Consider the following 27,421-nt stretch of genomic DNA (forward strand, 5'->3'; position numbering starts at 1 on the left):
CACTAGCTCCCCAAAGCCAAGCAGTACCACACACATGAGCACCGGTGCAAGAATAAGGGCAGTGCTGACTCGGGCAGCGTGGGCTGCCAGGAGCAGCACCACACCTGGCACCTGTAACCCCACAACTTCCATGTGGAGACACAAGTGTTCGTGGACAACACACCACAGCAGGGAACAAGGGTGAGCTACGATGTCCCTACAGCTCCTATCCTGTGCCGCATGATGGGTGCTGGAGGGCACTGCAGCACCCCTGAGGGGTGCACTGAGGGATTTTCCGCCTTCCTTCATATGTTGGATGTTAGGAAGAACTTCTTTACTGAAAGTGTTGTTAGGCATTGGAACGGGCTGCCCAGGGAAGTGGTGGAGTCACCATCCCTGAAGGTCTTTAAAAGACGTTTAGATGTAGAGCTTAGTGATATGGTTTAGTGGAGGACTTGTTAGTGTTGGGTCAGAGGTTGGACTCGATGATCTCGAGGTCTCTTCCAACCTAGAAACTCTGTGATTCTGTGATTCCTCAGCCCAAACCCGGGAGACGGCCGGGTTCAGACCGCGGGGCAGCCTGAGGTGGCTGTGGGCAGTGCTGGTGGCGGCGGTGGCAGCGGTGAGGGTCCCCGTCCACCCTCCCGCCGTGCCCTCCGCCAGGACGCGCTGCAGTGCGCCGCCTCCTCCCCTAGACGGAGCCGCACGGCCCCGCTCCTCGCCTGGCCTGGCCTCGCCTCACCGCCCCGGCGGCCATCGCCGCTGCCGGGGCCCCGCCGCCGGCCCCTCCCCGCGGCCGTGCCCCCCCCTCCCGCCGCCGGCCCCGCTCCCTCGCCCCGTCCCCCCCGCTGCTGACGGCGGGCTGCCGCGGCCATGGCAGGGGGAGGGCGACAAGGAGCAGGAGGAGGAGGAGGAGGAGGAGGAAGAAGCCGCTGAGGGCAGGCGGAGGGGGGGGTGCAGCAAAGTGAGTCCTGGCCCGGCGGCGGTGAGGGGCGGCCCCGCTCTGCCCGCCCGCCCTCCGGGGAGGTGGAGGGGGGAAGGAGGAGGGCGGCGGCGCTCGGCGCGGCGGCTCCGCTCCCTGCCCGCGAGTCGGCACCGGCCCGGCCGAGGCAGCGCCGTGCCCGCCGGCGCCGCCGTGCCCCGGTGGGGCCGATGGCGCCCGAGGCGGGGCGGGCGGCGGCCGAGGCGGCGGAGGCGGCGGCGGCAGCGGCAGCGGGGCGAGCCGGGGGAAGTTTGTGAGCGGCCGGTGAGTAGCGAGTGGGCAGAGGGCTGCCCCGGGGGGGGCTGCTCCCCGCGGGGAGCGGGCAGCGCCAATTTGCCTCCCCCCCACCCCCCAAAAAAAAAAAAAAAAAAAAAAAAAAGACCGGCAGCGACCCAAACCCAACTTTTTTCCGCCCGGTTATGCGTGTCGGTGTGTGTGGTCCTCGGGGAGAGAACCGGGGGGGATGTTGATAAAAGCAGGCGTAAACACGCGGTGCAGAAAGGTGCTGGGGGGGGGGGGGCAGTAGGAGATGTTTTATGCTTTCGGATGCAGCAGGAGCGAGGGTGAAGCAGCTAAAAAAGAACTGCCGCCCGAACCGCATCCCGGGCTGTAAATCCCGTGCACCTCTCAGCGAGCGTTTGGGCAGGAAAAACTGAAATCGCCCCCCCCGGAGGAGCAGGTAATGCAGAATCACCCCTGAAACGAGGGCTCCCGGGGGCAGCACAGGCTGGGCTGCTCGCACCGGTGCTGAAAGTGCCGGGCAGGGAGCGGTGCGAAGGGGTTTGGGTGAGTTTAATGCCGTGCGCGTTTGGGGGCTGCTGTTTGCCACGCCGAGGTTGCAGAGGGCTGCCAGTGAGATGTTTTGTGGTTCCCAGCGATAAAAACGAGTGTTACTGAAAAGTTTTTCGGGCAGCTTGAAGTGTTTAAGCAGGAATGCAGCGCCTTGCATCGCCGCCGCATCGCAGCCGGGCAGCGCCGGAGTTGCTGCTCGCTTGTTAATTCAGGACGTGAGCGTGTTTTAATAATTACGAGGGATTTACAAACGAGATGGTTTGCATGGCTTCTCCCAGGAGTCATCTTGAAAATTGCCCGTGAGTGGTACTTTAATTACATTCACGAAGACAACTGCTGAAACTTACTCTAACGCACGCAGAAGTCCCGGATACCTCACGGCTGGATATTCTGGAGCCAAATTCTCGCCGTACGGTCCCGCTTTGTTTCCGTGCCTGCGATCCGTCGCGCTGTCTCCCGGTGCCGGTACGCTCACGCTGCACCGAGCAGCACCGTGCAGCCCTATAAACCCGGGCGCCCCGCAGCCACCATTGCCTGCAGCACCCTGCACCCAGCGAGTGCACTGGGTGCACGGAGCTGGGCTCTGCCCGTCCTTGCTGGCCGAACGGGAGTGTGGCACTGCGGGTGAACTCCCGCGCCCGATCCCAGCAGGGAAGGCTGAAAGAAATCTTTGCTAGAAATTCACTTATTTCTGGGTTGGTACCTCTGTGTTCCATGGTCTGTATCGGTCCCTTTAGCCCCTATCACTTACGGGGCTTTTTTTCCCTTAACTGTATGTGTGTTTCTGTTCTTGTATATACATTAAAGATAGGCCTTACTTCGCTAAAAGAAAGATGCCTTTTGCTTCAGAAATTGTGTGTTTTGTTTTGTTTTGTTTTTTAATCAAACTGAGCATTTACTTTGCACTGCTAAAGGGAGCATCGAGATGAATAAATGTAATATTTTGTATCTTATTTGAAATACTAGACTCTCATGGACAAAATAGAGGCTGGGAATACTTGTCACTAAGCACAATAATAAAATAAAAACTATATAAAATAAAATAATTAAAAAAAAAATAGTTTATCAAACACAATAGCACCTGCATTCAAGCCAGGTGAAGCAACTTCCATCTTAAGATAGGTGTCAGAACAATTTCAAAGCTTTGCAAATAAATAAAAATATTAGTAACAAAAAGAGGGGATAAAGTGGTTGGGGAAAGGCAAGGCAAGGATAACAGCAGCGCAGTAACAAGTCCACACAGGAGTCCCTGAACAACGGTTTTGCTAAAGGGTCAGGTTCCTCTTAACTAAAAGGATCTTGCTGATTTTTTCATCACCTATTGATTTAATGGAAGGATGAATCTTTGGCCCAGCAGAGTTGGGGTGGTAATTGCAGGAAGAGGGCAGCGTGAGGAAAGCAGGCAGAGAGCAGGCACCACAATAGTGGTGAAGGCAAAAGGCTGACGCAACGAGATACCAGCTTGGCAGGAACAGATTTATGTCAGGGCTTGAAGGAACACTTTGTGCTCCAATTGTAATCACAAGGGAAATCTTTCTTTACTGTATACAAATCCCAAGTTAAGTTCTTGATGTGAGGTGGTTGTTTATTTTACACATCATTTCAATTCATGAGAGGTGTAGCAAGCGTCGTTTTACCAGAGCTGGTTCTCAGTGTAGGAGATGTGCATTTTACTAGTAAATTATAAAGGCTGTTTCCAGACAGAGGCAGATGTTTTCCATATCATATATGCTGCAGATTATGAAATCAAAATACATCTAAGCATGATATTTTATTGAATGTCTATTTAGAAAGCAGGTTTTTGTTGGAAAAGGTAGTTATCACCAGAAACTTTGGGCTTTTCTTAATAAGCTAACACAGACTTCAGAAACACTCTGCAGTAGCAGGGTGTTTTGCAGTAGGGGTGGACTTGGTGTTTTACCTGAACAAGGTAATGTTGCTCACTGCAGTGTGCTCTGCAGCACAGCCTTCTGTCCTGCTGCATGGAAGGAGTAGTGGTGATGTTTTGTGGAAGGGAACCGCAGTGTATGAACGTGGTGATAAGGGCGAAGGAGAGGGGACGGGACTGTATGGAAAGCTCTGGAGATGTGGTGGAGACAACAAACTCTGCGTGGGGAGTGTGGATGGGAAGAGGTAGAGCTCCGGTAAATTTTGGAGAAAATCTAAACCTCTCTGCATTGAGAGAATAAGCGCAGTGCTCGTTGCTCTGGTGTGGAGGGAGTTATGCTCTCCTGTCTCACCTCCTCTGTAGTCATTTGGAGAAATGCACCGTGTTAGGGTATGATAGTGCTGGACCTGCTAAGCCTGTGGATCAAGCACTGAGCACTGTGTAGAGTACACAGTGTGAGAAGTCAAACTTAGAGTGTGTGAAGATGCTTCACCAGCTTTACACTCATTAAGGAGAAAGATTTCTGTCTGTGATTGCTTAATAAGCTTATGCTTTTAATCCCAGAACAAAGATGATATATAAATATGAATAATCAATTCCTTTTGGATACCATTTAAACATTGGATAATAACAGGGAGATAATTAACATTTAGAAGTCGAAAAGCTGTTTGAATACTAGAAGTCCATTGCAGTCTTCAAACTCAGTTTGTAAGTAGTCAGTCCAAACATAAAGTAATATTTCAGATGCTCCACAGGGTAATTTTGTGCAATACAGGTTTGTCAGCAGCTAACACATAACTCTGTGGGTTAGTTGGAAAGAGCTGGTTTATTAATAACAGCTCGGTCTCCTCGCCATCATGTTGCATCATTCAAGTGTTTAAATTGAGCTTGAAGTTTGCCTCCTTCAGGAGAAAATGAGATTGGTAAAACATGGCCCTTCAGTAGGAGAAAAAACATATTCTGACCTGTTGTCAGGAGTTGATCAAGCACAGCACTAAGGGTTGATTTGCTTGTACCCAGGTTTTTCTGGCTTTGCAGCCCTGTGCAGCCTGATGCATGCACTCAGTACCGCAGCTTTTACAGTGGCAGCAGCAGTTCAGGTGTGATGAGCCTACAATTTGGGGAGGACAGAAGTACTTTTACCTGTTTTTTCCCAGGTAGAAACGTTGAACAGCTGTTTCCAGTCTTGGAAATCCACTGCATCTGTGAAATAGTGTTTTTGTTTAGATCCACGTGGGCTGGCTCTATATGTCCGTATGTCTTCAGGATGGATGCATTGTTGGCAAGCTGTAAATAGAAATCGTAGGTGCATGGATCACTTCTGTGAACAGATGCCTAGGTACTCCAGGGTGCAACAGTTTTGTGTTTTGTTCTGTGCATAGCTCATCTCTACAACCTTATTGATACACCTGAACAACTCCTTTTGTGTCTATTGGAGTGTGGGGAGTGGATGGAGATGGTCTGACTGTAGAGTTTGTGGGCTGTGAGAAACACAGGGAAAGAACCAACGCGTTTTGTTTGAGCTGTCTCAATTATATGAGTGTGCTTGTCAGTTTTTGCTTCACTTCACAAACTGCGTGCCTAATTGGAATTCCTAGCTGTTCCCTAATGTTCAGGTAGCAGCCAGATTTCTGCTATATTTCATAGTTGTTTTTTTGTTTCCTGCCTTTTTCATTCACATATAGGAGTTTGTCAGTGTTACCTTGAGAAGGAATTGGTGCAGTGGGCTTTCCTTTACTGCGTGACTGCAAATATTGTTTGAATTTGGTACTGAATGCATATTAAATTGTGTTTGCTCATGAACAATGCTAAGAACCTCCTTTATCACTTGTAATTATTTTGAGTGATGTCTAGTATATTGTGTTCATCCAGAAGAGCTCAAACTGTTTGGTGTTTTGACTGTTCAAGAGATTGCTTGTCGCTTCACGTAACGCTGCAAAAAGGGAATGAAGGAGTGTAAAAATCTGAGATTCCTTCTAGATTATGGTTCTTGTCCCTCGCTTTGGACAAGTTGAAGGTGCCTGAATGTGATGACATGTGGGGCCAAGCTTCATCTGTTTTGCCTGTAGGATGGAAGGTCTGGCATAGTGATTGAGAGGAGGAGAGCAATTAGAAGTGATGAGCTGGCGTATCTTTGCACATGATTACTGAGAGTAGTCGTAGGAAGAAGATATCAATATCTTAGTTAGAGCAAAACGTACGTCTGGGGAATGCTAGGGAACTTGTACTTACCAAAAAATAAAATAAAATCAAGAAAACTACGGCTTTTGAACTGACTCGATGATCTTGAGGTCTCTTCCAACCTAGAAATTCTGTGATTCTGTGATTCTGTGACTGCGACAGTGTGAACTCAAGCACAGAGCAACTCTAAGGGCTAAGCCAAATGTTAAGTAAACAGCACAGAGCACAGCATGGTCAGGACTGCGAGGCTCTGCACGCCCATCTGCACCTCCGGGCAGATCAAGCCTTGTCAGCTGTGCTTTCGCTGAGGTTTCAGCCTTCCTGGTTGATTTTCTGTGTTAGTAGGGCACTTTGTAGCTCCATGCTTGCTTCAGTGAGTGGAGCCACTATAAGGAACGATTCGCAGCACGCTTTGGGAAATCCTGCCTTTTATTCCCAAATTCCTGTGCAGAGCTTCTTGGCTCATCAACACCTGTAACCGAACCACAGGCAGCCAAAACTTCTCAGGCTTTTCTTGCGCTTGTTCCAGACGGTGCTAATCTGCTCGTCCAGCACGCGTCAGCGAACTCTTCGCACCCGCGGCTGCAGCGCTCCTGCAGCAGGATGGGAGAGGGATTGTGAGAGGCGGCATCCTGCGCTTGTGTCCGTGTCCGGCCTCTGGAGAGCGGCCCTGAGTCTCAGGGCTCGTTCGAGCTGGGTGGTGGTGGCACTGCTCAGCAGGCGCCTGTTACGTGATACGGTCCCTGCCAGCTCTCTGTAAGCAGGCCAGCTCTGCGGGTGCAGGACAGCTTGTACTGCGCAGGGGAACCGTAGCCTGGGACAGGGAGAAATGTCCCCACAGCGTGCCGGAGAGGAGGGCTATTTTTGTGGGCACATGTGATGAGCTCCGGTATCTTCCAGCACCAAGGTGCGTTCAGCGCGGGTGGCCATATCAGTTCAGAAGCCATTTCAGAAAAAGCACTTGCTTCCCTAGAAGCAGCCTGCACCTCCCTACTGCTGGTTTCTAGTGAAGTATTTTGCTTGAATAGCTACTTTACTTGACATAATAGGTAGCTTTAAGAGAATGGATTTCTTTGATTGCGCAGTGTTCCGGCGCGCTTTTTTCAGTGACATGTAATTTCTCCACCACGAGGCGTGCACAAGTGTGCTAACTGCAGAGGATACTACCCGATTGCTCTTAAGGCTTCGGCTGACCGCAGGCGCAGCAGCTGGTGGCATCAAGGGAAGTGGCATTTACCTGCTTGAGTCCAAGTGGTGCGAGCAACCTGCCTAACTTGCATCGGAGCAACAGGGACTGCAGCATTTGCATGAGGAATCTTTATACACCATTGATTTTTTCAGGCTTGTTGTGTGTATCTGTAGATCACATCTGTCATGTGTGGACATGCAAGGGAAATAAGCCATACATTGTGCACTCATGTTTTTGATACAGCTTGTGACATAGGTGAATGCATATAATGCCAGGATGGGAAAAGCGATGCTGTTTACTGTTGTGCCTGTGCATTTGTTTTAGCCTATTCTATATATTTTTTTCCCAATTATAAATAAGCTAATGTTTTACTAGAGTAACAAAATAGATTGTGAAAATGATTGCAGGACCCATTTCTTCTCTTCTACTACTGTATACCGAGGACTTTCTCTGTAAGAACCCAAGGGAGTTCTTTATGGATCCAGTGAAAATAAAAAGTACATCTATCAGAAAGAAATAAAGTATGATTTAGGAAGAAAGTCTCTCCTCGTGACTTTCATGCTGTGCATTAATTGTTCACTTTAACGTTGAACAACAGAACAAAAACCTTCATACAGAAGCAGTTGTACTGTTTTGTATGCTGAGGTATGAATTTCAGATGTAATTCAGTTTTCGAAGAATTCTGTGCTATTGCTTGAATGTTATTTCAGGCCTAAGGTAGCTGTGTGCCTCGTTAACAACAGAAGATCTTAGAGCTGAAGAGGGAAGAAGTTTTCCACAACGGATGAGCATGTCCTAAAGGTGTTTCAGTTTGCTAAATCATGCAGAGAAGGAAAGGCAGTTATAGTATGAAGGATCAAAAGCCAGGTGCTGAATATAGATTGTGGATAATTTGTGAAATAAAGGGGAATATGAGTAAGTAGAAAAAACAGGACATGAAAGCCTGGGGTGTTGGTAGATGGTACTGGAAGTACTGAAGTTATATACTCTGAACTCCTGTTGTACTACCTTAAGGTGAAGGCTAAACAGCACAGGACCAATAATTAGAAAGCCATGTTTAAGACTAAATGTAACGATTTGTTTAAGGGTGTTTGAGATGGCTTGAAACACACCAAAAAAAAAAAAAAAAAGAAAAAACAACAAACAAAACACCCCAAGGTGATTTAAAAACTTGATTGTAACTTGAATGACATCCAGAAGTATATTTTCTTACTGATTCTTATTTTTTCTTACTGAAAAGACTGTGACACTTTCCTGGTAGATCTGTGGTAAGAGTAGAAATGTTTGTTTTGCCAGAGGCTTGCACTGTTGTGCTTTCTAAATGGAAAGCATATTGGTTGCAGTGTTGTGCAGGAGCCTGTCAATGCAGCATCTTGTAACCAAACACAGGGAATGGAACAATGGTATTTTTGCATCAAACAACTGATGTCTTTCACCAACTCATTTTATATGTGAGCAGTTGGTACACACAGTTTGTTCATATTGCAGCTTTCATTTCATTTCCTGATACTGAAGCGTGAAGAAACTGAAGATGACAATAAACATGAATGACTGCCACCATTTGTTCTTAAGGCTGAACCAGGTTTCTCTTACCAGTTAGTTATTACTTCACAGATTTTTTAAAACTGAATTTAAAAGGTTCTTGCCAAGGTAACAGATCTGACACAAGGCTATGATGTGGTAATACTGTCCATATGAAGCAGAAGTGTACCCTTACTGGCAAAAAAATCATCATCCCTCCCAGCAATCAGGTCTCAAACACATGAATGGACCAGGTGTCTTGAAAATTAGTCTGAGATGTACATGCGTTCCCATTCATGCAGCCTTGGCTGTGGCTTCTGGGTCGACCAGCTGCCTGTTCCTCTTGCTTTTTGCTTGCTCCGTTAGGAGTGGCCAGGCTCCTGGGCCCCTGGAGCCACAGACCAAAGCCTGAGACTGAGAGCTGAATATGCTATGTCACATAAATTGTTAGTTAATTTTGAAACCTTAAACACTTTTAACAGGGGTGTGAACTCTTTTATAAATTTCTCATGCTTATACCACAGCATATTTAAACATACTTCATATTGTCAATTTTCATGGGCACCATAGGTTCAAAGCCTGTATAGAATCACAGAAAGGTTTGGGTTGGAAGGGACCTTAAAGACTACCTAATTCTGACCCCCTGCCATGGGCAGGGACACCTCCCACCAGACCAGGTTGCCCAAAGCCCCATCCAGCCCGGCCTTGAGCACCTCCAGGGATAGGGCATCCACAGCTTCTCTGGGCAACCTGTTCCAGTGCCTCACCATCTTCACTGTGAAGATTTTCTTCCTAATATCTGATCTAAATCTCCCCTCTTTCAGTTTAAAACCGTTACCCCTTATCCTGTCACTACACTCCCTGACAGAGTCCTTCCGCAGCTTTCCTGTAGGCCCCCTTTAGCTTTTGGAAGGCTGAAATGAGGTCTGCCCAGAGCCTTCTTTTCAGGCTGAACAACCCCAGATCTCTCAGCCTGTCTTCATCAGAGAAGTGCTCCAGCCCTCTGATCGTCCTTGTGGCGCTCCTCTGGACCCACCACGTCCTTCTTGTGCTGGGGGCCCCAGCCCAGGATGCAGCACTCCCAGTGGGGCCTCACCAGGGCAGAGCAGAGGGGCACAATCCCCTCCCTCCACCTGCTGCCCACCCCTCTGTTGCTGCAGCCCAGGACACAGTTGGCCTTCTGGGCTGCAGGCACACACTGCTGGCTCGCGTCGAGCTTTTTGTCCACCAGAGCCCCCAAGTCCTTCTCTGCAGGGCTGCTCTCAGTGGGTTCTTCTCCCAGTCTGTGCTCATGTCTGGTATTGCCCCGACCCAGGTGCAGCACCTTGCACTTGGACTTGTTGAACCTCATCAGGTTCACACGGGCCCACTTCTCCAGCTTGTCCAGGTCCCTCTGGATGGCATCCCTTCCTTCTGTTGTATCGACTGCACCACTCAGCTTTGTGTCATCTGCAAACTTGCTGAGCATGAACTCGATCCCACTGTCTATGTCATTGATAAAGACACTAAACAGCACCTGTCCCAGAAGAGACCCCTGAGGGACACCACTTGTTACCAGCCTCCACCTGGACATAGAACCACTGACCTCTGCTCTCTGGGTGTGGCCTTCAAGCCAATTCCTTACCCACTGAATGGTCCACCCAACTGGGTGCAGCCAGTTTTACACAATCATGGAATGCCTTAGGTTGGAAGAGACTTTAAAGACCACCTAGTTGCAATCCCCTGCCATGGGCAGGGACACCTCCCACCAGACCAGGTTGCCCAAAGCCCCATTCAGCCTGGCCTTGTGCATTTCCAGGGATGGGGCATCCACAGTTTCTCTGGGCAACCTGTGCCAGTTTCACCCTTGTGTAGTCTACCATGATGGAAGTCATTAGACCTATTGAGTATTCTGTGGAAAAACTACTATGAGTTGGCCAGAGAGGGGAGGAAGTACTGCATTCAAACTTTGCTCTGTCAGTGTCAATATTGACTGTGAGGAAGAGGGCAGATTATTTACAGAGGCTTCCACAGCTGGTTTTTGTGTCATCGTCTGAATGTTATTAAGCAGTCACATTAAATAGTGGACACAGCCAAATATCAGAACGGTGACCCACTGCTTACTGAACACAAAGTCAATGCATGGCTTAGAAAATATGTGGAAGGACTGACAGAAGGTTCTTTTAGAGGACGAGCAAACGATCTCTAGCTCTTGCCACATCATTGTGTTTTGGAAGGGTGGCTCTGGAGGGCAGTGTCAGAATGCTGTGTTTGTGATGTTACTTAATATTCCAGTTGATTGGTATTTTCTGAATGTTTTTGTGCTTTGATTACTCCTGTAACAATACAAATAGGTGCTTTTAAAAAACGTTATTAAAATTCCCAGACAGAAGCAGTGCAGTTGTTCGCAAACTGTGGCTTGTGGAGCACGTCCAGACAATGCACAGAGAAGCCAGTTCTGGGAAAGTGCTGAGCTGTGCACCGCTGAAGGAAAAGGCAGCCGTGGCTTCAATTGCCCATTCAGCAGTCTGCAAGCATAGCTGCCTTGTGTTCCTTCCCTGCTGCTCGCTTGCTGGCTTGCTGAGCAGAAATTGGAATCTGCCTTAGAGTTTGTGGAATTGTATATGAATTCAGCACATGCTTCCCTGTGATGCCTGCAGAGAAGAAGCAGCGCAAGATAAAGGCCACACGATAGGGGACCTTAAGAGAGTGGAGCTGCAGAAGGTGGTGGAGGTGTGGCACTGGTGGAGTTGGAAACCAGCTAATGGAGAATAGCAGGAAGCCTGAGCAAGCAACCAGATTCGTTACAGCAGTTATTGGACAGAAGTAATGCATCTTCTGAGGAAAGATGGGTGTTAATCTGCATCTTGTTCTGTTTGTACAGTCTGTAGCACAACTGGCTGGCAATCACTTGTAGGCGCTATAACAACGCAAGCAGTTAATAACTTAAAAAGAGAAATTCAGACATCTGAAAAGCAACAGTAAAATAAAAAAAAAAGAGTCAAAAGTACATTGAATTTTAACTGTGCTTCCAGGTTAGCATTGATTCTTTAATTTGTATAAGCTTTGTGGGATATGTTAAGGAACAGAGATGCGTACAGTTTAAAGTTCTTCTAGTACTGTAAATCACGGACGGAGTGTGTGTACTGCTGAGTGAACAGCACAAATGTTTTTGGATGTTCTACATTATAAATAGCTGCTTTTTGGCAGCTTTGGCCTTGGGCCTTGACTTTTGACCCCTACTGCTCTTAACTATTCATTCCTTTGTTTTTTTTCTTTGCAGAGTGCTTCAGCTAGTACAGAAAAGGACTAGTGCCACTTACTATGTTGTTTTGTCACTCTCAACAGTAAAAACAAACAGATTACTCATGTTCTCTCCACTTTTTCTTAAGACCTGTGTGCCTCTGGTGGGTGAGGGATGATGGTTTCAAAACTGTGTTGGTAACTCCTTTCTGAAGAGCAAAGCAGGGCCTAACTGGTAGGGAACTCTCTGCAGATAGCATTACAAACTTAGGTTATGTTTTACATGGCATTAGTATTTTGTGCTTCATACATTAGTATTTTGTGCTTTGTTTGTCTCATAGGTCTATCCATGGACATCAAAGGTTGGCTGTTTTTCTAGCCCTTGCTACCAGCAATTCACTGGGTAGAAAAGTCACTTCATTTTGCTAAGTTTAAGAAAATGTTGAAAAAGTAAAGAAATGCCATGTGAGCCATTGGAAATAATTATCTTGGGACCAGGAAGACCCACAACAAATGTTCTTTCATCTTCAGTTCTTAGTACAGTCTGGCATTGAGAGGTTGTGAAGGAAATTCAAAATAAGTTTTGCCAAGATTACTCAGTGAAATTGCTTGTTGCCAGATGCTGATGCTGATTGAGAGGGAACAGCAGCCACCACTGGGGGAATTTGTTTTCTAAAATTACTCAAAGTCGATGTTATAAATTAGACCACACAATTTACTGGTCTATTGAAATTATTTTATTAATCAAGTAAGCAGACACAAGCAAAACAGCGCTGGGCGGCTGGGGAGTCTCCGCTCCGCAACAGCACGCAACTTCCCTTTCCAGTGTTGCTGTTTTATAGCAGTTGAATTCCGGCTTATCAGGACTTGTTGAACTGGCTGAGGCTGCGCAGTCTATTGTTGAGAGGGGGGGTCGTTGTTCCTCTGCTGGTGTTCACACGTTGTGCTCGTATTCAGGTGGGGGTAATGAAGCGGCAGACAGGATGTCTGGTTTCACTCAAGGATGTGTATCCAATACTCCCTCCTGTTATCTGCTTGCTTTAATCCTCCCCTTTACCAAGGCCGTTAATTTGTACAACCTTATCTCTTCAGCAGTTTCTCCAAATTCCTCAAAGACAATGAACAAACCCCCCACTAATTTATCACAATCCCTCCTTTTTCTTTTTCTAACATATTTTGTTCATTGAATTTTTGCAATATTTGCTTGCTGAGCATTAAAGTTTCTGTGTCTTCCTTCTCCTGCTCAAGAAATTCATACTCAGCACGCACGAGCATAAGATGAGCTGCCTCTAATCGGCTTTTCACAATTGCGATTACTCGATTGAATATACATGGTCCAAAAGTCAGTGCTAATATTAATAACAACAAGGGGGCCCTGCTATGGCTGATAGCAGGGTAGTAAGCCAAGGTGAGTAATTAAACCAGGATTCATACCAATTCTGACGAGCCTCATTTTCCCTTTTGCATTTTTCTAATCCTTCCCGCAATTTAGTCATTGTATCCCTTACCACCCCAGTATGATCTTTACCAGATGGTATTCAGCCACTGTGTGATGGGTATACATATACTCTTCAGTGTGGTATAGAATCCTTGGTATAATGACCACCTGTACACAAAAATCATGAGATGTGTTAAACAATTTTAAAGATAGGCAAGGAGTGTCACCCAACAACGAACATACCCACCTAATGTTATTTGCAGGAATTAACCATTTGTGTGTTTGGAACACATTTTTTTTTTTTTCCAGTGGCATGGCACAGATCATTTTATCTCTTGGAACTGTGCCGATACATCTACCTTTTCCCGTAACTTGGGTCAAAGTTATCCCGATTTCCTGACCCCAATTGCACTTGGAAGAATTTGAATATGGGGGCTTAACACTTACACATAGCCAGTACCCTTCAGTTATCTCCTCGGGTACAACCCCTTTCTTTTTTCACAATGCTTGGAAGCAGTGTGGGAAAGGATAACTCTGTCAACTTACTAGAAAACACTGTAGTAGGTTGGGCAGTCCCAGGTATATTTACAGTCTGGACAACCAAACCTTCCCCTAGTAACTCTTTATTAGGCCCGACGACCTTGGAAGTCTCGGGTTTTCCCTTCTTTATTAGGATGAGTCCTCCCCTATCTGTTCCGTGTTCGTAAAATCTGACATTTTTCCTAGTACCCAGCTAGTATCGTCCGAGTTTGTTATATTTATATATAGAACCTTGCAAATTTCTTTATTTCCATGGAAGGTTCCTGTATACCCTATACCATGCCCTCACCACCTGTAACGGGGATCCAATTGTCGGTTACAACTTTGCAGCCCATATCCCACTTGTAAGAATTTATCCTGACCAGCCCCAAGTGTCCAGTCTGTAGCAATGGTTTCACACCCCCGGTATGCACAATAATACACGTTCAGGCATTTACAGTACCCCCTTCCCAGGTTAGAACTTGGGCAGAAATAAAATCCCACATATTCCCAGCATCGGGGCCTCGAGCCCCCCCCGATGTTATCTGGGTTGCAATAACCTGTTGATCTTCGAATCGACTTAAAGTCCATTTAAAAGGTTGGTGGGGGTGGTGTTGAGTCGCTATGCAGGATGAAATCACTGCGAGAACCCCCAAATACCGATAGGAATGGCTGAGGCCCATGTCTTTCCCCACTTATTCACTCCTCTGCCTCACTCGTCAGTTGGGTTGCAGCCAACTACGAGGTTTTAGTTCTTCTCGGCAGCAGTAGTGTTCTTCAGGGGAGAGCCTCTACCTTAACCCACGGTACCTATCGAGTTCGTCGCAATGTGAGCTTCAGGTCTTTGTTTCCTGGAGCGATCTCCCACATCTTGTCACAGGTGGGTCCTTTAACACGGCTGGCATGTGTCCATCCTTTCTCCGCAGTCCAAACGGCTGTTTCTGTAGTAAGCAAAACAACATAGGGGCCTTCCCCATCGTGGTGTTAAAAAGAGTCTCTTTCAAAGTCTTCATTAGAATTGAGGGTGATCAAGTGGCAATTCCAAGTCATAGGGCATACCATTTCAAAAGGAGAAATTCCTACATCAGTTCTGGGCTGCATCCATATGTTTAACAGTGCAAGGGGGAAGCATTTTACCCAAGAAGCCTTAATTTCCAGCATAAGTTTTGTTAGCTGTTTCTTAATCTCACCATTAATTCGCTCTACCTTTCCAGAAAAGGAGGGGTGCCAGGGGCTGTGAAAATCCCACTCAATCTCTAAGGCCTGCTTTAATCCTTGCAGTAAAACTTTACACTCATTCAGTCACATGGTCAATTAGGACAAACAAGTAACTCAGTAAAGTCTACCTGTATACTTTGGAAAGGTCAAAGCCCTGGCTCCCGTCCCCCTCTAGATAGGTTACAGAAGACCTTTTTTATTTACCTTTTGACATATAGTACATCCTCTGCATGTGTGCTTCCCTAAAGTATATATTTCTACACAGACATGCTTTCTTAGAACAACATCACACATTGCTTGCACCTCCCAATGACTCTTCTGATGTAAAACAGTTAATATTTGCCTCATTATCACTTTATTCAGCATTTCTTTCCCATTGGGGAGTATCCATTTTCCTTAAAATGATCCACATATTTGTAACATTAATACCTCCTTGGGAGGTTGTAATTGCTCTAAAACCTTTTTTAGAATTTACCCAAATAGATAGGTGGCCCTGTAAACCCCTGAGGTAAAATTGTCCACCTATATTGTTGCTTCCACCCCCATTTCAGAGTCTTTCCAGTCAGAGGTGAATATACGTTTGCTCTCAGGGCCTGAGAGCACTCCATTAATAACACTGTTATTCCAGTCTAACAATTTACTATTTGAATGCCCAATTTAATCATCAAATCCCTTCCCAACAAGTTAGTTTCCGCCTTGGATACATACAATAATTGCCCAGTGATCATTTTATCCCCTGGTCTCAGCTTAGTATTCCCCGAAAGTGGCACTGTTATCCCAGTACCTTCTACCCCCATCACATTTAGGGTTTCATTAGTTAATTTAATCCCTGAAGCTTTACAAGTCAGTAATGACTTAGCTGCCCCAGTGTATTGGGTTTGCTGGCAAGATTCGGGGGGGGTGGTGTGTGGGAGTGGGAAACTGCAGTGGCAGCCCCCGTGAGAAAAACCCAGAAACCTCCCCGTGGTGGGTAAGGAACAATTTCATCTGGCCCCAAAGGGGCCCACTGCTGCCCAGAGCCAAGCCATGAGCAACACAGTCCGTGCCTCTGTGAGAGCACATCCACGAAAACAAACAGACAAACAAACGAACAAAACCCTGCTGCTCAACAGCAGTTGGGAGAGCGAGAAACCCCCCCGCAGACACCAAAGTCAGTGCAGAAGGAGGGGGAGGAGGCGCTCCAGGCGCTGGAGCTGAAGCCCCCCTGCTGCTGCTGGAGAGGCCCCTGGTGGAGCAGGCTGTTCCCCCCCCTCCAAAATTCACAATATATAGATACACAAATAAAATCAAACCACTGTAAATTAACTGCCTGTTGACAATTACACTGAGGACATTTAAACCTGATGAGCCGATAATATGCCTGGGCAAATTTTGTTCCCTTAGACATACACCTCAATGGCAGTTCTTATATTTACATATTTACAGATTAACATATGAATAAAAGAATACTTTAACAAAAATGCCCGGGCTTTTATATATACAATATACAATGTACAGTTATTATTCCAGTTAGAATTATTCCTCAGCAGCTGCAAACACTATGCCAGTTGCCATTAAAGCTTGCTTACCGTCCTCCTGTCCTTTTCTTAAAATCTCGGACATCCCCAGAGTTAATGGGGATGGCCACATATTCCATTCCTGGCTGGGGTCCGCCCAATTGCTATTTCTCGTAGGGGATATAATCCCTCCCTTAAAGCAGATTTCTGATTTCTTGCCCTGCTTCTGGTTACCGGCCCCTGTGTTTCATGATCTGATTCCGATTCTCCTGGATTAGCTAATTCGGGGAGTCCATTAAGGACGGGAGCCGTTGGTGCGGGCGGTGGAATATAGGGCGGGGGTGGTGTCGGGACTTCTAAGTCCTTTCTCTTTTTATCCCGCCCTCCTTTTTCTTTTAGAGGATATAGATGCATCCTCGTATCTGAATTTATCCAGAGGTGCACATACTCACTTTCTTCTAGACTAAAGGGTTCCTTTGAGTTTACATAAATATTTAGGCCTGACAAACCCAATCTTCAAAAGACCCAAATACAGGCCAGTAAAGGTGGTCTCCTCGAATCTGTTTACCACCCCAAACTTCAACACAATAATGTATCATTTTTACTTTATTCCTTCCCCGCCTAAAAGGGGAATCATCCCAATTCTTAATCATTTGTCCTAACGGACTATCAGAAGGAACAGAGGGTATCCCTACAGCATTGGATCCCTCCCTCATGGGGCCAGAAGGCTTACTTTTCTTCTGTCCCATCTTCCGGAGCACCTTCACACACACACACACAACGCTTCCCCCTTTTCGTGGCCCAGTCCCTCGCGGGAGGTGGGAACCGCACTACCGAGGGGTCCGCACTCGCTTCGTCCGCACTTGGACGTCTCAAATGTCGTGCTCCGGGATACCCAACCCCAACCGAACGGAACACCGGCCTATACTTACCCACCCCGTGGGTCTTCGTTCGGGCTTCGTGCACAAAGGTTGCCTGGGGTTTACCGGTTTTATTTGCTTGTGTCTAATTTTGGGTTCGTCGGTGAAGGGTTTGATTGAAAGTAGTCCTAGCGAAGGCCGCTGAAATCAGCGGGGCGCCCCCTCCGAAGGTCTTTCAATCAGATTTGCCTTCATCCGAGTCACGGCACCAAATTGTTATAAATTAGACCACACAATTTACTGGTCTATTGAAATTATTTTATTAATCAAGTAAGCAGACACAAGCAAAACAGCGCTGGGCGGCTGGGGAGTCTCCGCTCCGCAACAGCACGCAACTTCCCTTTCCAGTGTTGCTGTTTTATAGCAGTTGAATTCCGGCTTATCAGGACTTGTTGAACTGGCTGAGGCTGCGCAGTCTATTGTTGAGAGGGGGGGTCGTTGTTCCTCTGCTGGTGTTCACACGTTGTGCTCGTATTCAGGTGGGGGTAATGAAGCGGCAGACAGGATGTCTGGTTTCACTCAAGGATGTGTATCCAATACTCCCTCCTGTTATCTGCTTGCTTTAATCCTCCCCTTTACCAAGGCCGTTAATTTGTACAACCTTATCTCTTCAGCAGTTTCTCCAAATTCCTCAAAGACAATGAACAAACCCCCCACTAATTTATCACAGTCGATACCAATCCAGTTGTTCTAGGAGTTTATTAATAGTTTGCAGACTACCCAACAGTTTGAATGACAAGCAAGCAGGTAGTGGAGATGCTTATGAGCAAAGTGTTTCTCATCTATCCTGATAGCTGTGGGAATTCCTGCAGCACCCTTAATTGGGAAATTTAATGTGGCTTTGAGAAAGAAGTTGTAGAATAGGCTGTAGGACTGGAGTGAAAGATTCGGTCTGTATTTCCCAAGCAGTAGCTCCTGGAAGCAATATGCTTCTTGTGGCTAGGAACACAGCCATATTCCTGGCCGTGCCTGCATAGCAGGCTCAGCAGCAAGCTCAGAAAGACCTCAGCCAGACGTGAACGTTCAGAGGACACTTAGAGTGCTGTGCTCGTGGCACTGATTTCCAAACCGTGGCAGAACCACTACAGGAATCCTGTTGGGTTTTGATTTTGTTCTTTGCTTCTTTGGAAGAGGAGAATACTTGATGAGTGTTTTCAGCGTTGTTTTGAATGCATTGTGCTCTCTGCAGGGTTGGATTAGTATTAAGCCAGGTTCTGCTTGTGTTTTAAGGATAATGTACCCAACCCAAGATTCCAGGGACCTAAAAACAGGCTATTCCTTTTGTTCAAGCCATTATCTGGCAGTTGCATGAGATGAAAGATTTACATGAATTAAAGATGTGTGGCAGAGTATGAAGACAAGCCATTAAAGTTATCTCGCTGCTGATCAGACCCCTTTAAGCAGTTTCTTAATAAAGAAGTGACAATCCAGCACTATATGGAGTAAATGTATTTAATTGTTTCAATGGTAGGTGCAGCTAGGAGGAATCTAGCATCCTGTCTGAAGTCTGGTTTGTTGATTATTGTATGACCCAGTTGGCAGCAAGCCTGCCTTGTGAGGCACAGGACAATAATATCCTTCACAGCTACTTTGCTAAGTAATTGGAATACACTGCCAGTATTATTTGGGACAGATATGTATTGGATAAGCCATTGCTGCCAAGTTGCATGATAAAAAGAATTCTTTTTTCCATCATAAAACTTTCCTGCACTGTTCATCAGCAAGCCGAGATTGAGGAACCCTGCTTCTGGTAGGATTTCAGGGAGAGTTTCTAGTCAAAGGTGAAGATAAGCTTGTCCTTTTGCTCACTAACAAATCTGCTTGCTCCATGCTGTACTAGAGCTCTTAAGCATTTGCTCAAAATCCTGCATTGTTGTCTGAAAATTCAGATTATGATGTCACGTTTAATCAAACAGTGATTTTTATAAACTCAGAAAAAGTTAACCAAACGATGCCAGTAGATACATGATTATATAGATAATTTCTAACTGCAGTCTCTGCCAGGTGATGAACTATCTGCATGAAACGATCACTTCTTCACCATTCTCAGAAAGGCTAAAATTATCCTTTTGGGAAAGACGGGGATCTGGTAGACTCCAAGTGCAAACCAGTCTTTTTCTGGAGGATTACCCATAGGCTCTTAGAGATGCTGGTTCTCCCGTTGCAAAATTAATATAAGCTCCTGGTAAGGTTGTTTCGATCTTCTTTCTTCTCCTGTTTGAATTTCTCCATCACTTGAATTCTTCCTGAAAAGTAGATTGGCACAGGTTCTCTTATTTTTCAAATTAGTCATGTCAGCTATGCATAAAGGAGCTAGAGCAAAAGCACTGCATATCCGTTGTTAAGTGTTTTATTTTCCGGACTAAAAGCTGAATACTTTCAGTTCACATGTCATTATACGCCTGTCATTCTTAATTACTTTCTGGCATGTTCTTGGGTGTTTTGTAGACAGGAAAATATATTTGACTTTTTTTAAACACACAGCTGAAATGCTTCCATAACTGTAGGCTAAAAAAAAATATTCTGTGAGGCTGAGAACTATAGGGAAAAATAAATGTGTGGACATACTAACTTCTTAGTGCTTTGTCTCTTATTATCAGTAATCACTTTGCTCTGGAGGATTGAGACTGATAAATTTCATTTTTGGAAATTGGTTATCAAGCACATTTGGTTATTCAGAGCATATAAATGTATGATTTTTCCATGTAGGTATTTGGTATACTGCAGCTTGTGATTTTTTTGATTTCTATATAGCAGGAAAATGTGATCTTCACATTCCACATTATGTACACACAAATTCATAAGCGTACGTGTATGCAGAAACAGATTTACAGTTCTGACTCTTGATACACATTCAGCGAGCTACAGTAACTCTCCTGAAGCTGTTGGTAAATAGAAACTCCATCAGTGAAAAACTGACAATTTCCCAGCTGTGCTTGCCTTTGCTTCATCGGATTTTATTCTCTTGACTGTCAATTGGCAACTTGACTGCCCCGATGATTTGCTGGAGTATAAGGAGCCTATTATTTCTCGAAAGAGCTGCAGTTTCTGAATCCAAAGCTCACTCTTCAGAACTGCCACAGTTAAGAGAGATGCAGCTTTGCTGAGCTTGTTCCAGTATGCAATCTGCCTAGGATAGTTTCAGAAATGGAATACACCCAAAGACAGTGGATGAAGATTAAACACACGTATTCTGTGTAGGATTAATTTGTTCAAGGGGCTGACATTACTGTGTTATGTAGGCAGCAATGTGTGCTGCTGCCCAGAGTGCCTGAGCTGCTCTGCTGCTTGGGAGCATTTCTCACCTGGGTCAAGCCAAGCCAAGACTCTTCTCCCCCTGGGAAAGGTGGCTGCGCCCTCTCCCACGTAGAATCCTGCTTCCCAGTCTTTTCCAATGTCAGCACAAACCATTGTGCAAATGTCAGGTGGATCAACTTGCATTTTGAATCAACAAACTCATATACCCATATAGGAGGACAACAACAACTGCGACCTTTTTCATCCAGGTCATTGAGCTGATGCAACGTCTCCCTCGACTCTTGATAGCAGGAGGGATTGGGCATCTGTGGCGATGGGCTGCCTTGTCACCAGGAGGGGTGTCAGCTCGTTCTGGCAGCAGACCATAGCCATGTTGGTTTTGGTTGGGCATGGGGATGCTTTTTGACAGCCCCACATACCAGGTGCCGCCAATCTTGCTGCAGAGCCAGGGCCAGAGGCAGACTTCTAGTGGTTGGGCTCCATGTGCTGCTCAAAGGGAGACGCTGGGCTCTATTCTCCTAGCAGCTACTGCAGGAAACTGCAAGGCGGCCCAAGATCCTGCTTGCAACCATCGAGTGACCCAAAGGGTCATGTATCCACAGCCAGGGGATTTGAGAGCTCTGCAAGCAGGGCATTGCCATCAATAACAAACTTTAATTAAGCAGGGATGGGCAGATGCAGCAACAAATGGGAATGTGGCCTAATAATGCCTGCTGTGTCTGGGTGATGTCATAACTTTGCTATTTTTGTATTTTGGTGTATGTTTCTAATTAAGAGATCAAGATTTTCTATTTAATCCACAATATTGCCACACATCTACGTAATTTTAGCACTGAGGTGGTTTCCATTCCTATGAACCATTACAAAAAAACAGCAGAACTTAACCTAAGAGTGTGAGTTGATACCAGTTTGTTTGTTTTGTTAATTATAAACGGATCTGGTACCACCTGTGATGATAACTTGCCGGAGACAACTTAGCTCACAACAGAACAGAAGGGATACAGTAAGCACCTTTCACATGCTCCGTGCCGAGGATGTTAATCACTCAAAAGAATAGTGCAAAGACTTGGAGGTTAGTACGGTTAACCGTTGTGAAGCTTAATTTCTTCTGTGAGGCGAGCAAGTGCATGTTGGACACCTGATTGGACTGGTGTTGGGTAGGTATCCACCAGAATCATACACTTTCTCAAAATACCAAGTGTCATTAGGCCAAGACTTCAGTTGCTGAAGGGTACTTATATGGTCAAATATTAAACATCTGCTTTAAATACCTCAGTTATTAGCCTTCTCCGAAGACTTTATTGGCTGTGATAAAACCTAAGACCTTAATTCAGCCGAGTTTAGTACTTGAACCTCAACAGTACACACAGAATTTCCTTAGTGTGCACTGCCTGCTGTGATAAACAGGAGCAAAAACTCTTGCCTCAGGTGACAATAATTTATCACTCATACAGTGTCATAACCATGGCTAGCAGTTCACTAAACTATGACAGAGAAATATAAAGATACCTGCTCTGGAGGACTGGCTGGTTGCATTCGACTGCACTCAGGAACAGCAGGATGATTTACAGTACATAATAAAACAAATGTAATCACATGCTTATTACTTGTGCTTTTAACACATTATTTTTTTGTTGGCACACTCTATGTATGCCTGTTCGAATCTGACGCTCCCTGATATTAATTGAATGTTTATGCCTTGCTAAAATAGCTGAAGGAAATTTTTTTTTCCTGAAATCTCTGGTTTTAAGTCAGTTTTGAATGAAGCCTGATGATATCAGCGAAGGAATTGAACAGTAAAGGAATCTTTGAATATTGAGTTTAGATTGCAAGCAATTAGTATTTTCCGTGCAGCAAATTATATAAGCTTTTCATTATGAGCTTGCCCTTGACTGGATAAGATAAAGCAGTAATTTAAAAAAAAAAAAAAAAGTTTCCAAGAAACCAAGCCAGTTTATAATTTTGAGTTGAAGTAGGCTAACAGTGTCATCTCTTACAAGTAGCTGTGACTATTTAACTCAAATATTTTAAATAAAATGATTAATTCTGAAGCTTCATTTTAATGGAGTCAAATGAAAAAAAAAATAGTTAAACATAAGTAATTTCAAATAAGTTCAAGTAGTAAGTTTAAATATTTTCAAGTGCATTCAAACAATTTAAAATGGATTTTATTTTGTTTTGCATAAAGGGTTATGGATTGACTAAAAATAAAAATTTCAGTCCTCCTTTAAAAATACATTCCAGTACAAATGGAGCCAAGTGAATTTTTTTCAGTGTGCCAGAATGATCTGTTGTTGAACTGTTTTTTGCTGTTATGCTGTCTCCTGCCAGTTCTCTTTTATAGAGAAGCTAGTGTTTTTATGTTGTTTATGAAGGTATTAAGATGCCTTTATGCAGATAAAATTTTACTAAATGAGTATTTACTGATGCTGGAGACTGATTATGCAAGATAATAATGATAAGATAATAATGTCAGATGAGGTTTAGGATGTTGGTAATGGTACCACTAATGATTAAGTGGTAGGTACTGAGTGGACACTTTATGTTTCTCTTTCTTCCTCTGCTCCCCCAGGTGTCTTGCTTCTTTCGTAAGCCAGATACCATTCTTTCAGTTTTCTCCATTGGTCAGTTTTTCATATCTGTATTGCTGTCTTCTGCACGCTCTTTGGTTTGTCAGTGACCTCTGCATGGGGAAGCTGCCCAAACGTGACGTGGTGTTCAGTAGTACCCGGGAGAGGAACAATTAATCTCCTGTCCCGTTAATGCGTTACAGAATTACTCTTGCCTTTGAGACGATGACATCGTGTTGTTGACTCACATTCAGTTTGTGGTTTACTCCAAACTCCTCTTCCATTATAGGGCAATTTAAAAAAAAAATAAAAAAAAAAAATTTGTTGGTGGTAGCATACTGCAGTCTAACATTTAATCTTATAATAAAACAGTGATAAAAACTGTCTTGCATCATGGAATTCCCCAGATACAATCACTTAAACCGTTGTGATTTGAGAGATCTTACTCTTTTTTTTTTTTTTTTCCTTAACATGCTCCAAACCAAAGGTGTTTTAGAAGAAGCTTCAGCCTGAAAAATGCTTTACTGAAGTAGACAAAATCCATCTTTATTTCCATGTTAGGGGTGGTCAGAGCAGATTTTGCTGAGGATCTGGACAGCTTCCACCTCCTGCATTAGCATGACATTGGAGTTCTGCCTCTGGCACTGTCCTGTGTCAGAGCAAACGTTCGAAGTCCTGTTTGCTTTGTGGTCAGTAAAGATCCCAACACAACTTTTTTCATGGATTAAGGTGATAACTGTGGTGGCCAAACTAAGCTTCTGACAGTATAGTTTCCCCTTTGGCCTTAACTGCTACTTATAAAACTTTGCAAATATAACTACTAAACTGGCAGGCAGTTTTCTTCAGCTACATGTTGAGCCTTTCTAAGAGCTTTTGCTCTCCCTGAGGTTTTATTGCAAAATGAAAATGTTCTCTTTGTCTCTGGCATGACTTCAGGTTTGTAAACTTTGTTAACCAAAGAAATATTGAGTTCATATTCCAAAATACTTGGAATCTACTTGTTGACTTTTGGGTACATAGGGCCATTGCTCTCACTCAGCACAGTTTTGCCTTTAAACTTCCGGATGATCCCTGTACACATTTTCTTGTTTATTCCCTTTTCTGTCAGAGAGCTCTTTCCTGGAAAACCCAATGCGAGCACGGTTTCCAAACTGTGCTGAGGGTGATCATTCACTTTTGCTATAAGAGCTCTTGATGGGATGGATTGTGGACGTTTTGCACGTTTGCACTGAGTTTGTATCACTGGAGATGGGCATATTTGGATTACCAGCAAGGATGAGTGAATGGGATATACACCCAAAGAGGAAGATTGGCAGGTAGGAAGTGGGAGCAGGGTTTATCAAGGAGATTCTGCCTGTAGGGCAAGTGGTGGGGGGTGGTGGCTGGGAGGGGCTGTGTTGGAGAACACATGCCAGTGGTGATCTACTGACCTTCACCCATTCTCCTTGGCACAGCTTGCCCCCCTGCCCTCCAGCCTGTCTCCTTCCCCAGGACATCACAGCTTCTTTCTTCCTTTAAAGTTGACCTTGACTGCACATGTGCTGAAAGGTGAGCTCCCACTGAACAGCCTGGTTCTTTGTCTTGGCTGGATTCCCAACCCAGGTGCTGGATTATTTCATCTTTTTAATTGTTATTTTCTTGGCTTTGTGGGGACGGGAAGGACAGAAGGCAGTGTCAGATTATAAAGGCTGATTTACGGAGACTTTGAAGGTGGAGCTGCTCTGTCTTGAGGAGTAATGCTTTGTTTGTACAACACGAATCAATTTGCATTCCATTTTCACCATAACAGCTCAGATACAATTAATCCTTACCATGGGCTACTTGGATGAGTACTGTATATTCAATTGAACTTTTTAACCTCCTAAATGAATCACAGAGAGAAAGTTAATGCTATTTATATTTAATTATACATTTGCAAACTGGGCAGGAGGGGAGAGTGTACACGAAAGTGATGTTAGCCTTTACGTTCAAGCTAATTGAGGGAAGCCTGTTGTCTTTGTGAGGGATGATGAGTATAAGCTTCTGCTACAGTCAATTGACTGTAAAAATCGGGTTTCTTTTTAAAATGGACACTGTACACTTGCGTGTTGTGAAACTCAGTTATGTTAAAAAATGCTTCGTGTGAGTAAAGCCTCCCTTTCCTGATTGGTCCTGTTTATTTCTTGATAGTTCTATCTTCAGAGGGTTCAGGGAGCTGAGAGGAGACGAATGCATCTGGTAAGACTCGCTGTGTTTTACCCCCTGTATTCTTCCGGATCTATTTAGCACCTTTCTAGACACTTGATCATACACGTCACTATAAAATGCCTGAAGGCATTTTATATTCAGAGTTGCAGCAAGCCTTTATCTTGCTTATGATGCACGTTTATAGCCTTACTTGTTGCCTACAGAATTTTGCAAATCCTGAAGGTTGAAGCCCCACAGAGAAAAAAAAGAAAAAAGAAACTGATTTTTTTAAGCACAGTTTTAAGCCAACCCAGTGAATTTTGAATGCCTGTGGTATGCTTGACAAATCAAGTAACTTCTTAAAGCAGTCCCATTCACTGTATTTGGTATATGAATGCCTCACATACTTAAACAAGGAGAGTAGAAACAGAATCTTTCTCTACATCTTTTCAGCCCATCAGCAAAATGATTTACAGATATAGAAATTGTATATTAGAGAGAAAAATGACTCATCAGAAATACCGGTCCTCTTCTCTTTCTCATCTTTGATTATTTTCATCATAAACCGTGGAGTGGTCAATGCCAGTCTGAATAGGACTGAGGATGTGAGATAGGTCTCAGAAGCCAGAATATTTTGCAGTTTTTACCGTCCTTCCTTTGCTCCATTTCGAGTTGCCAGCTTTAAACATGCTAAAGGCTGGCAAAGTTTAATAACTGTGAAGGATGTTTGTCTAGTTTACGCTAATGTTTCATTTACGATACACTGCCTTTATTAAGCAAGAAGGAGGAAAAATGAACAAATAGTATTTTATCTCATTTCTGAAATTGTTAGCATGAATGCGTATATCCCACACTAGATGATGACAATGAACTCCCTGGAAATATTAGAGTTGCTCTCCATTAAGAAATGTGCAGTGCTGCACCTAATGAAGCAGCACTTAGCTTCGCTAATGTTGCGCTGGAGCAATACAGAGGTTCTTTTAACACGCAAGTGAATTCCCAGAACTCTTGCTTTGTAAATAAAGTCTGTTCCCAGAGAGTCCCAATTGATAATGACAGTTAATGTAATACCTGCTGGCTAGGCCTGGCCTTTGCTAAAAGAGTTCTTTGAAACTTATTTATTGATTGATGCAATCAATTTAGTCCGTGTCCGTCCCCCCTCCCCCAAACAACAAACAACCATTAATTTGGCCTCAGTTTTTCTTTAGTTGATGGGGTGAGTGAGGTTAAAGTCTCAAAGACCTTGCCTACGTTTTTGTTTGTAAAGTACTTGGTGATTTTGACTTTACATGTGATTATAGCCCTGGGAATTACTATTATATGAATATTAAATAAATGTAATTTTCTGTACAGGTTGACCAATGGCTACCCAGAAATAGAGGCATAAAAGATGCCTATCTCTCCATGTCATCAGTTCTTCAAAAACTAATTCTTGGCTATTTACCTGTGCAGAAAATGGAGTTTAGTTACAAGGCTGAGATGTTTCCCTCCATGTGAACAATATGTTAATGCATTAGAGGAAAGCATTCCCCTCTGCGTGCTGAGAGTCACTGATACTTTCCCCTTGCATGCTGCTGTACAGAGATCAAGTACTGAATGTTTGCCCCATGGTGCTGACCTTAGCCAGCTTTCCTGCTGTGTCCAGAAGTGATGGGAGTTGTGCTTTGATTTGCAGGGATCCACAGGGATACCCATAGCATTCCCTTGGAAGTCAGAGGATTGATGTGATTGCTGTTATCAGAGAATGGATAATGCTAAACATAAATCATCTAGTGGTGACATCCATCTCATGTTTTTTTCTGTTTCCTCTCTCTTTGTATACATTTTGGTATATAATTCTGCATACTGAATTACTTAACTGTTGGCAAGTAAAAAGCTTTTAAAGGGAAACATGTTTTTATTCTGTCTTTTTATACGTTTACTTCAAAAATGACACTGTTATGAATTGATACACCTTGTACTGGGCACTCTACGAATGCTCAGTGGAAGATATGATTTGTTATGAATAAGCTGAAAAATTAGAGTCCCTGAAAGGATAAGTGAAAAAAGAATTAAACAATGATTCTTAGTAAAGATTTAGTT

General features: G+C 44.5%; 1 protein-coding gene across 3 annotated transcripts in view; it reads left to right on the forward strand.

The window, feature by feature from the left end:
• The first annotated feature begins 898 nt into the window (after positions 1 to 898).
• Positions 899 to 27,421, forward strand: part of GHR (growth hormone receptor) — a 143,464-nt gene continuing 116,941 nt past the window's right edge. Inside the window, exon 1 of one of the 3 annotated variants that reach the window (XM_084304897.1) lies at positions 899 to 943. The gene's annotated coding sequence lies outside the window, so the exon portion shown is untranslated. Of the gene's footprint in view, positions 944 to 1,030; positions 1,226 to 25,364; positions 25,391 to 27,421 lie in introns of those variants that run through there. The other 2 variants (XM_084304895.1, XM_084304898.1) reach the window with 2 other exon arrangements.

This window comes from Netta rufina, assembly GCF_964035555.1.
Source record: "Netta rufina genome assembly, chromosome: Z".
Lineage (NCBI taxonomy): Eukaryota > Metazoa > Chordata > Aves > Anseriformes > Anatidae > Netta > Netta rufina.